The sequence below is a fragment of the Vulpes lagopus genome, chromosome 13 (genome assembly GCF_018345385.1).
Source record: "Vulpes lagopus strain Blue_001 chromosome 13, ASM1834538v1, whole genome shotgun sequence".
NCBI lineage: Eukaryota > Metazoa > Chordata > Mammalia > Carnivora > Canidae > Vulpes > Vulpes lagopus.
The window spans coordinates 26,449,771-26,462,285 of record NC_054836.1 but is presented as its reverse complement, the minus strand read 5'-3'; the positions used below and the strand labels follow the sequence as shown (position 1 = coordinate 26,462,285).

The window sequence follows — 12,515 nt, the reverse complement described above, 5'->3', positions numbered from 1 at the left end:
TTCATTTTCTTTGGGTAAATACCCAGTAGTGGAATTTCTGGACCATATGGTAGTTCTATTTTTGATTTTTTAAAGAATTTCCATACTGGTTTTCACAGTGGCTATACCAATTTACATTCTTGTCAACAATGTATGAGGGTTCCTTTTTCTCCACATTCTTGCCAATACTCATTATTTCTTGTCTTTTTTATTCTAGTCATTCTGTCAGGTATAAAGTGATATCTCATTGTAGTTTTGATTTGCATTTCCTTGATGATTAGTGATTTTGAGCATCTTTTCATGTGTTTGTCATCCTAGTGTGTCTTCTTCAGAAAAAAATGTTTATTCAGGTCCTCCTTCCCATTTTAATCAATTATTTGTGATTTTTTTCTGGTGTTGAGTTATGTAAGTTCTTTATATATTTTTTGGATATTAATGTTTTATCAGATATATCAGTTGCAAACATCTTCTCCCCTTTAAGATTGGCTTTTCTTTTTGCTGATGATTTCCGTCATTGTGCAAAAGATTTTAATTTTGGTATAGTCCCAAATTGAGTTAATTTTTGTAACAATGAAATTAGACTGAAATCCAATAAAAAGGTGCACACTAGCCATTGCTCAGAATTCAGGTGGTTAGGATATTTACAGGTGTGTGTTTTGTTCTCAAGGAAATTACTTCTCACATTAAACTTTTGAACTAAGTTCATCCAATGCAAGACATTACTTTTAACAATAATCACTGTGTCCTTTATATAGTTATGTAAAAAATAATACCTTACTTCTTCAATATAAAATAAAAATAAGTATTATCCTTTTAACTTTTTTCATGTACTTGTCCTAATATACAATATTCTATAATGCATATAGAAGAATATTAATCCTAATCCTGTTATTCATTAAATAAGAAAGGAGAGAGGGATGCCATTCCAGGTAGTAGTAACATGACAGTGGCATCATCCTAATAAGTGTTTTGCACTTCAGTTGTGCTTAATTTGGAATGTGACACAGTTTGCTCATTAAATGGAAGATAGGGATAGAGCAGAGTGGATGGAGTGTAAGCATCAAAGTCGAGTAGTCCACAGTAACATGGATTACAATAATATATTTTATCAAAATATTATCAAATTATTTCAACTCCCTGAATCTTTTTCTTTCATTTCTAATATGGATAAATAATATTTGTTATATAGAGGTTTTCTGAAGTTTAATTAAATATGGTAGCGCATATAATGTACTAGTGGAGTGTTTGATATATGTTAGAACTTCAGTGAATGGCAGTTTTTATTATTATTATTATTCTGTTATATAACACAGTGCCTACTTAATTTTATGACCTGGAACAAGTCCAGTAATGTGCACTAGCTTTCTTGAAAGCATTTTTTTTTTGTAAATACATTACAGATTACAAATTGATAGAGAAGTATGATAACAAAATTGTGAATGCCAACAATTTATAAGGGAAGCAGCACTGGAGAATGGAAAGAACACAGACTTTGGGATCAGAAACCATTGTTTAAATATACCTCTACCTGACTGATCAAGTTACTTATACCCTGATTTTGTTTTCTCACCTTAGAATGATGACAGAAGTTCTGAAGTGAGAGACCATTTGCAAAGTTGTAACAGGTAGTAAATGGAAAGTGTCCTAAGTATAATAGATATTCAGAAAATGTTCTCTTCCCATTCTTTATTTTCTTCTCTCCTAAAAATGACATAACAAACAGAAATTTTACAGATTCAACACATTTATCTCTCCTCTAACCAAGGGGCACCATGAAAAACAAGTTTAGGATGAGAAGTTATTTTATTACAGACTTGTCTTTTTTATTAGTTTGTTACTTAAAGATAGCATGGACCAAAAACCGTAACGGGTGCCTGGGTGGCTCAGTGGTTGCACATCAGCCTTTGGTTCAGGTCAGGATCCTAGGATTGAGTCCTGCATAAGGGCCCTGCAGGGAGCCTGCTTCTCCCTCTGCCTATGTCTCTGCCTCTCTGTCTCTCATGTCTCTCATGAAAAAAAAAAAAAAAACATAAAACTATTTTGAGCAGCAAATTTAGGGTGAATTATATAAATATAATTTTTTGTGCTTCATTTTACGCTGTATTTCAGGGGATTTCTCAAGAATGTGAAATTTTAGGTTCTTAAAATTATCTTGTCACCAGTGCCCTCCAAATTAAATGTTTCACAGAATTATTTTTATGCAATTTAGAAATTTTATGTATTAGATGATTATTTAAATACATTTTTAAAAACTAGTTTATACCTTGTTTTCCTACCCTTCTTTCTTATCATAATTACACAGTGTTCAAAATTCATTAAGAGCGAATTGATTATTTGCATCAAAAAATAAAATGCTCAAGTGATTTTGTGAAACTTTAATATCTTAATGGACTGTGTTAACTCAGGTTATTATGCAAATCATAGATAGCTACCCATAGATAGCAAAATAATAGGAGCCCCAATCAGGGCTGAGATTGAGTGCTATTGAGCAGCACTATTCAGACTCTTTCTTACCTACTACTTTGATACAAAAAAACTGGTCTGATGGCAGTGGGATGAGATGTTGACATTCTGACTAGGTTATTGAGGAAGTGTGGTGTGCTTTGGCTCCTTTTTAAAGGAAATGAAGCCTCTTAACTTTTCTTGTAAGTCAGATTGGTTACACTAGACGGTGAGATGTCTCTGGGAAAAGGAGAGCAAAATCCTCTATCTGGTGAATATATAGAACAGATTCTCTTGGAATTTCAAGAGAGGCTTGGAATTAATATAAAGGCTCATTAAAATGGTCCTTAATGAAAGAAACATTGAGGAAGCAGCATCTGAAAAATATATCACAGGAACATCATAGAGTGTGAGTTAGAGGTGCCAGTGAGTCATAAGGTAGAGATTTTTTCTTTTTTTTTTTTTATCAGCACTTTATATTTGACACTTTAGAATGCGTTAAAATGATGAAAAATAAATGAATTTGCATTTAATCCTCAGGTACCCAAGCAATAAGGAAAACAATTTTTAGGAAAGTGATATAACAATTAAAAATATGTTGGGAAAGAATAGAAGAAACATGGCAGTACTAAAAACAGTGATACTAAAAAGTAATCCATCTACTGCTTCTGATATATAACTGGACCTAACCAAAAGGATGTCCCTTCAACTTCTAGAAGCACTATTGAGCGAATTGATATTTTGCATAGTTTACCATGTGAAATCATAATTCCTAGGGTGTCATTTTTGTTGTATTAAAGTTATGCTCTGAGAAAATATATAGGGAAATATGGGGAAAAGGTACAAATGTGCTTCTTTAAGTAGATAATAATTTTCAAATGACCATGTATAATTGCGTAATGTTGAAGGGGGCACTCTCTGTCCCAGGAGCCGTCACTGTATAGAACTTACTGAGTGATATCTGTAAATTCAGAAGAAACTATGCATGACTGTAAAGACTTGGGGAGCAAGTGAGACATTATAAGAGAGGGCAACACAAGCAAGGAGAGAAAGGTAAAAATAGGCAAATCATCTGCATTTGTTTAAAAATTATTTTTAATAGGCCTTATTTTCTTAAAATATATTTTTTATTGGTGTTCAATTTGCCAACATATAGAATAACACCCAGTGCTCATCCCATCAAGTGCCCCACTCAGTGCCCATCACCGAATCACCCCCACCCCCTGCCCACCTCCCTTTCTACCACCCCTTGTTCGTTTCCCAGAGTTAGGAGTCTCTCATGTCCTGTCTCCCTTTCTGATATTTCCCACTCATTTTTTCTCCTTTCCCCTTTATTCCATTTCACTATTTTTTATATTCCCCAAATGAATGAGACCATATAATGCTTGTCCTTCTCCGATTGACTTATTTCACTCAGCATAATACCCTCCAGTTCCATCCACATTGAAGCAAATGATGGGTATCTGTCATTTCTAATGGCTGAGTAATATTCCATTGTATACATAAACCACATCTTCTTTATCCATTCATCTTTCGATGGACACCGAGGCTCCTTCCACAGTTTGGCTATTGTGGACATTGCTGCTAGAAACATCGGGGTGCAGATGTCCCAGCATTCAGTGCCTCTGTATCTTTGGGGTAAATCCCCAGCAGTGAAATTGCTAGGTTGTAGGGCAGCTCTATTTTTAACTCTTTGAGGAACCTCCACACAGTTTTCCAGACTGGCTGTAAGTTCACATTTCCACCAACAGTGTAAGAGGGTTCCCCTTTCTCCGCATCCTCTCCAACATTTGTCGTTTCCTGCCTTGTTAATTTTCCCCATTCTCACTGGTGTGAGGTGGTATCTCATTGCATTCCCACCAACCAGTGAATGGAAGTTCCTGTTGCTCCACGTCTCTGCCAGTGTTGTTGTCAGTATTTTGAATTTTGGCTGTTTTAATGCATGTGGTTGTATCTCGTTGTTTTCCTTTTCTGTTCTCTAATGACATACGATGTTGAGCATCATCTTTTCGTCTGCTTGTCATCGGGATGTCTTGTCTTGTAAGTGATCCTCAGTCTTTCCACCATGTGAGTAGTAGCAGGACCACCAGGTAGAACCTTCAGGTGACAGAGGTAAAAATCTCAATCCAGCCTGTGCTACAAGTAAGTGCTTCTCTTCTTGTTGCCTTGGTGACAGGACTCATACTAAAACCAAGGACGTTATAAAGAGAAACTACACATGGAAGTTAGGTAGAAAATAAGCACACAATGGAAATGGGCCTACATTTTGTCTTTTATTCCACCTTGAGGGAACACCATGGAAGAGAGTTTGGAAGTGATAGACAGTATCTTGAAGAGGAAGAAAATGATGTGATGTACTAAGGGATATATTAAATGGAGCCGGCAAGCTTGTGAGATTTTCAAGTGCACTGTACATGTGCTCGGTCTCTAACTGACTGGTCTGGTTAATCATGCAGTTGAGTATCTGCTCTTCCTTGCTCCTACCTGGAGGCTGCAAAAAGTTGATGTGCAGTCTCCTCCTGAACTCGTGGGAAGCAGTGCCAGTCCACTGTTTGAACCCCTGGTAAGCAAACCTGGGAACCGAGTTGTCAAGACAGCCTGCTGCTTATGGCTCCCATAAGCTTTTCCATGGACAGAGAGTATTGAGCACCCCCAGAATGGGGGGAATACAGCAGTGGCTCAGAAGTAGATAGCATATGTGCATAAATATGCTACACTGTCCAGGTAGTTAGCTTAGGACTATATAGAGAGCCTGATGGAAAATTAATTTCCCAAGCAAATGTGTCAAGCATAGGCATTGATGATGTAGTGGGATTCATTTGATTTGTGGTATATTGTGAATGCAGGACTTTCTAATTGTGCTATACTGTCTGGATAAAAAGTAATCCGTTGGGTTGTAATAGCAGTAGCAGTACCAGCACATACAGAGTATCATAGATAGATGTGTTTGCATGTTCTTTAATATGTCTACTAGATAATGGCATCAGAACACAAATATAGCCTATTTCAGTTGCACTGTTTGAAGATTGTTTTTTCTCTCAAAATCAGAAAGCACAACTATAAATGTCAGAGGGGTCCATCCACCTATTGCGGTACTTGCCCTTGACAGTTAGAGATTAGTTGAAAAGAATTTAAGTCATACCTTGAAATGAAAGAAGTACTGGTTGCTAAGTAGTAAAATATATACTTACATGCATGTGTGTAATAAGTAAATTGAAATGTTCCAAAATCAACTTTTGAGCCCATATGAATCTTGACCTAATTTTGTAATTTATTAAGAATATGAACTCTAGGGCAGCCCTGTTGGCTCAGGGGTTTAGTGCCGCCTGATCTGGAGACCCGAGATCGAGTCCCACATTGGGTTCCCTGAGTGAAGCCTGCTTCTCCCTCTGCCTGTATCTCTCTCTCTCTCTCTCTCTCTCTCTCTCTCTCTTTCTGTGTCTCTCATGAATAAATAAAATCTTTTTTTAAAAAAATAGTATGAACTCTAATCTCTGTGTCATTTGTTCCTCAGCCATACCATAGCTATGAGATTAGTTTTCACCTCTTCACGTTATTTTAAAAGTATCTTGAGACAAAACTGTACAGCACATAGAGGGTTTCTTGCTCGTGTCGGTACTTGGTAAATGTTATCTTTTATACTTGCTATGATCCTGATGTGAACCACAAAAGTCTTCTCACAGAGATAGACTATGTCTCTGGAGCTGAGTCTTTTTTTTCTTTATTTGGATTCTTCTTCCTTCTTGGATCTGCATGTGCATTTCAAGCTTCTCTGCATCTGGCCTTGTTCTGCTTTTACCTGCTGTCAGGGCCAGTTCATAGTTGGCAAGCCCTCAGCTTTGCAGAGTTGTCCAAAGTGCAGTTCTAAAATACAGAGACATTCTGCCTCCGTGTTTTATTTTTACTTGTGATTGTGCGTATTTTGGTCACGCAGGAAATGCAGGAGGTGTGACTCTTTAAGTGGGACTGTGAGTTCCAAAATTCCTTTGTGTGGAAACACCTGAGATTATTCTTGGCAGGACTTTCCTGGCTTGTGATGCCATGAGTGAAAGGGTGCAGGAAGTGTTCAGTGTGTGCTGAGGTGTCCTCTCTCAAAGTCCTCTTTTGTCTTCTAAAGTACATACCCAACCCCGTGAGTGTGTGTGTGTGGGTGTGTGTGTGTGTGTGAGATACATATGCTCTGCATATGTATATGCATATATGTAAATAACCTACTTCTACACCTCAAGATTTCAAAATCTGCTGTAAGAAACTAAAATGTTTCTCAACTTGGAGAAGTGATATTCAACTGCTACATGCCCTTTACAACCTGCTTTACATGCAAATTCTCTAAAGTTGATATATAATTTGTAAGCTTATCACAGAATTACAATAATCCTTCAATGCATCATTCCAAGCATGCACATGCATGTGCATGCATACATACCCAGATGCATAAATATATGCAACATACATGCACATGCAAATAGCACAGTCATTCACAGCTAACTTATTACACGGCCTTCATAATTTATCTGGCATTATGGAAGTTATTATACTACCTCAAATGTTATAGTGATGTTAAAGTGATGACTTTTAAAACTGTGTGCAATTATGAATACTTTTCACTTAAATATTAATAACACAAATAGTTATATTAACATTTTAGAAATTTCATTTCAAACTTTATGCTCATCAAGAACTCGCTCATATAAAATATCTTAATATACAAGTCCTTGTGTTACCTTCCACTAACTTATAGCTTTTATTTTAAGATCCTTTTATGTCTAACCATCTTCCTGTGTTGACCACTTTGGTGCCTGAACAATGTCTTGAAACTGCAGTGCCTGAACAAACTTCCAAGAAATACTTTTCTTTTAATAGCATCTTCCTGCCAGCATATATCCATGAACAGCATTTATATAAAATATTAGTTGTAAATTGTTTACATTGATTATATCATTAAGGCAGTACTGGTAACAGACTCAGGTGGAATAATACATATTAACTTTTATTTTTTCCTATATGTGGGTTCAGTGTATAAAATGTGTTTTCAACTTACAATATTTTCAACTTGAGACTTTTTTTGGGTGTAACCCCATTATAAATGGAGGAAGATCTTTATGTGTTTTGCATATATTATGAATAATTATGTAAGCTATATATAGTGTTATATTATGTATATTATGTATAATGTATATATTATTTCCTGTAGGAAATGTAGCTCATTCAGAGCCACTACATTGCACAACTTCAGAAACTCCATTTACAGAGTTAGGTGACCTTTTTCTTCGTGTTTGTGTTGATCAATTCAGTTAAGTAAAACTGACAAGCACTTAGTGCCTTTTTTGACACCAAACTCAGTGCTGGGGAGCAAATGTGAATAGCACATAGACCCACCACTCCTGAAGTTTCTTCTCATGTATAAATAAGTAATTCTTCTCTAGGTAACATATATTGCAAAAATATAAATGTATGTGGAACAGAGAAAGGGATTATTATCTTGTAGAAAGAGACAGGGAAGGGAAGATTTCATAAAACACAAGTTTGAAAAATAAGCAGCTTGCAAAATGAACAAAGGCTATAGTGAAATGGAATTCTAGGCAAAGTGGAGCTCTTGTGAAGAAATTAACTAGACTGTGTGTTCAGGGACAGTAAGAAGTTCTGAGGCATAAAAGACTGATCATGAGATAGGAAGAAGTGTGAGTGTGTGTATGGAGAACTGGTAGGAGAACAACATTGAGTGGGACACAGTAAGGAGCCTGGCTTTTGTTTGACACATGGAATCTCAGAACCCGGGTCTCTTTAGTTAGATAAAATAACATATTTGCAAATGTTAAGTTCTACGTGAATTTATAAATTTTAGAAGATTGTTAATTTTGTAAATGACCTCTTATAATTCTCCTTGAGAACTTTCTATTAGAAATGCTATCTTTAGCTAATGATAATTAAACATAGTTCTTTTAAAGGTTGAGTATCCTTTCAGGTTTGTATGTAAGGGTGATTTGATATTTTTTTCTCTACAGTTTTGATTAGACTAATGTGAAAATAAATAAGCCTCATATTTATGTAGTATTTCTCTGGTGGGGTGGGTTACAGAGAACATATATGAGTGAAGTGGACCAGACCGTGTAGAGGCTGGTTGTGTTCACTCTTCTCTGTGTGGGCTTGACTAACTGAAGAAACAACGCCACTCTTTTACCTTATTGTATGTTTATCATTTGCCATCATTTAGAGATGGGGTTCGCTTTCTAAAAAAAAAATCATAAGGAACAGCACTATTGGTCACATACAATAATACCTAGTGAGTTGAAGTTGGATTTTGGGACCCTAGTTTACAACTTTTGCCTTTGACAATCATATGAGGTCTTCAGAAATCTGAAGCTTAAAGAGAAGTGTCGAAAAAATATTAAAAAGATACTTCTTTGAGTTTTAGAGAACGACTGCATGAGAAAATATGAAATGCCAAAGTCAGTTTGAAGTGTTTGAACTGTCCTTTTCCAGTCAACATTGATGTTTCTCTCCACTTCCCTATATGCTGTGCTTTGTTAGTTCTCATTAGTTAACCGGCCCTGTGGAATGAGAGAAGCTAGCAGGAGGAAGGCATCTGCTGCCCTGGGCTGGTGCATGTAATCACAGAAATGCAGCAAAGATCACAGGGTTCAATAACTCTATAAAACATCTTCTTCTGACAGTTTGCAGTGGTGACTACACATCTCTAATGGGAGAGTCATCAAAATGGATTTGGATTTATGGAATCAAATAATTCATAAGGAAAGCTTTGACTGCTGCTAAGATACATTTCACTTCCTGTCTCTCACTGCAAGATTTAATGTAACTTCTTCAGTTCCCTTGGCTTGTTTTATAAGAGAACTGGCTTTGAACTGCTTCAGCTGTGAAAATTCCAGAAGAAGAGAATAAATATTATAGAGTGTCAAGACAGTCTTTCAAACTTGGTTGATCAAGCACTACAGCACCATGAACATCAGATGTCTCAAATCATGATAGAAGTTTTCAGAGATTTCAAGAACATTATTCTCTAGGTAGTTTTCTATCCTGATAGAATCATCAAGAAGCTAAATTAATTTGATTTAATGAAAAATGTGGAAATTAGAGGAATGATTCTTATACTCTATCATTATATGTAAGATGAATCTTCTTTGTTGGACATATGCTGAATATTGGAATTACTATCATAGAGACATTTGTTTAGCAACTTTGGGTTAAGAGTTGTGTATCCATCATCACAATCAATTTTAGAATATTTTCATTATCCCCAAAATATTCTGAACTCCATAGTCTCTCACCATCGAATTCTCTATTCTTCCCCATCAGGCCCAGTCCTAGGCAAATCCTAATCTATGTACTGTCTCTATAGATTTGCCTTTTCTGGAGATGTCTTACAGATAGAATTAAACCTTCTTTGATTTTTTTGTTACTGGCTCATTTTACCTAGCATGTTTTCAAGGTCTATGTGGTATCATATATCAGTATTTCCTTTTATTTCTGAATAATATTCCATTCTGTAGATACACTACATTTTATTCATCACTTGTTGGATATTTGGGCTATTTCCACATTTTTAGCTACAATGTGTAGTGCTGCTATGAATATTCATGTACAAGTTTTTGAGTAGGCATATATTTTAATTTATCGTAAATATATACTGAGGAATGAAATTGCTGGGTCTTATGGTAACTTTATATTTTATGATTTGAGGAACTACCAGACTGGGCCATGTATTTTTTTAATTCAGCACAGCATAATACACATTGTGTTTTCCAGTCACTTTGATTATGAGTAATTGTCATTCAAAAAAACCCATTGAAGTTTCAATAAAGATATCATTGTGTAATTGGAAGGTAAGTAGTTAGAAAATGTAAGAAAATAATTTAGGGGACCCAGTTTATAAGAATAAAAGCACATTTAGGAAGAAAATATGCTGAACTAGTCATGAGCACGTTTAATGGGATACCTACAAGGAGCTCCTTTTGTTTTTGGTTTTGCTGTTTTTAAAGATTTATTTATTTATTTCAGAGGGAGAGCACACACTAGGGTGAGGAAGGGCAGAGGGAAAGAGGGAAATAGAGAAAGAAGCAGACTCCCCACTGAGCATAGAGCCTGACATGGGATTTCATTTCATGACCCTGATCATGACCTGAGCTAAAATCAAGAATGGATGCTTAACTGACTGACAACGCCCCCCTCCAAGGTGCCCTCCTTTTGGGTTTTTAATCTGATCATATAGTGAAGTCTTCAGTAAATGGAAAACAAGTAGTAGTTTGGGGGAGCTGTGATGACTTAAAGAGTGGCTGACTTAATCATATGTATTTAACATGCACAGAGAAATCTAAGTGATACTGATGAAAAATTCAGATGTTCATGAATTTTATAAGTTGCCCATTTGGTTTTTACAGCTTGGTCGATGTCATAACAAAACCTGTTTGTGTTCTCATGGTACTCTACAGTTCTCCAAGCACTCATATCAAATGTTCTTTTACCGAATTCTCACAATTTCTTTGTGAATGTAGGATAAAAAATGATGCCCTTTTCTTTTAATGAAAGAGTAAATTCAGGTACCTAACGCTGAGGGATTTGACTAAACCACAGACTTACAAGACTAGTAGCCAGCACAAACACCTTAGTATCCTAGATATACTAATATTTTAATTGAAGGTAGAAAAATGGGGAAAGTTCAGGAAAATTAATCTTTGGTTGTGTTGAGTAAGGTTCCAATATTTAAGTTAGCATTGTATAAATAATAGGCAATAACAGAAATTTTGTTTTGATGCTTTCAGATAAGCATAGGTAGTACAATAAGTAATTACAGATTTGTATTTTGATAGATATTTGACTTTAGTATCTTGACTGAGCATTTGGCAGTCTTGTTGAGATTTTAACACTGATTTTTGTAGCTTTCTTCAGTCGTGTGACATAGAATAACGTATTTTATCTAAACAGTTTATTGCCCTATATAACCAATTGTAAATATATTTTGATATTCCATGATGCAGTGAATCTTAACATTGAAAAAGTATCAAGAGCTGCTTCAAGTCATAACTCAGTATTTATTTTCAGTATATTGATGTTTTCCTTTTTTATCCCTTAAAAAAAAGTGTTATATAGATTTATACTGTGGATTTTCTTGGCAGTATAACACAGCAGTTTATACTGAACACCATATAACAAAACATCCTAAATCCTTCTTTACCTTTCCTGAAATATCCCCCCAGAGCTTCTTTCTCTTTCTCTCCTGTTCACATGTGCTTTCTCTCTCTGTCTTGCACACTTGCTTACACATCTCTTTTCTCTCTCCTCTGTAGTCTCATTTTTTTTTTTCATTCTCAAAGTTCCCTTTACTATACCTTTCTCTTCTTTCCCACCTTCCATACCTGACCATCTGTGCTGTGTTTTGGTACAATATTGCAGTTTATCTTTAATTTCAGGGCATCATTTTCCAAGTGTATAAACTGACAAAATTTCTTGAATAGGAACATTATAGACAGTAGAAGTGCTGACTTTTGCAGTGTCCTGTACAGGGAGACTTGCATTCCAGCTGTAGTTCTCCCCAAAAGAGACAAAGTAAACACCTGCTGGCATCATTATATTTGTCTACAGGCAACTAAACTCTGATATATTCATTGTGGACTGTTGTATGGGATACAGCTGTGAAATGAGCTAAAATTTATTATTGAAAGTAAGAGAACTAGTGTAAATTTATTCCAATGAGATTCTTTGCAAGCATTACAGTAAATAGGTTTTAGAAACCTTTCTATTCTGTCTCTTGTCCTTTAAAAATGACTTTTTCTGAAGATACTATATATCTTAGGGTATGTGATGAAAGATGAAATTAGCACTGTCTGTTTTCAGAGATTTACCCGGGATAGGTTTCTCCTACCACCAGTGTGATAAGATTTTTTAATTTGAGCTCAGGTCTATGTTCATTTCTTCCTAAATATTGGACCTATATCAAAAGTCCCTCTTGACAAAGAGGATGACAAGTTACTCCTAAATGCATCATGAACACATTGTAGAAGCATTTTGCGCCATAAGTATGAAGTATATTACCACATAGCAGTTTTACCCCTGAGGAAAACTTGGAGTATTTTTTTCCA

General features: G+C 35.6%; 1 protein-coding gene across 4 annotated transcripts in view; it reads left to right on the top strand.

The window, feature by feature from the left end:
* THSD7A (thrombospondin type 1 domain containing 7A) overlaps nucleotides 1-12,515 on the top strand; it is a 423,880-nt gene that overhangs the window by 5,923 nt on the left and 405,442 nt on the right. The window lies entirely within an intron of this gene.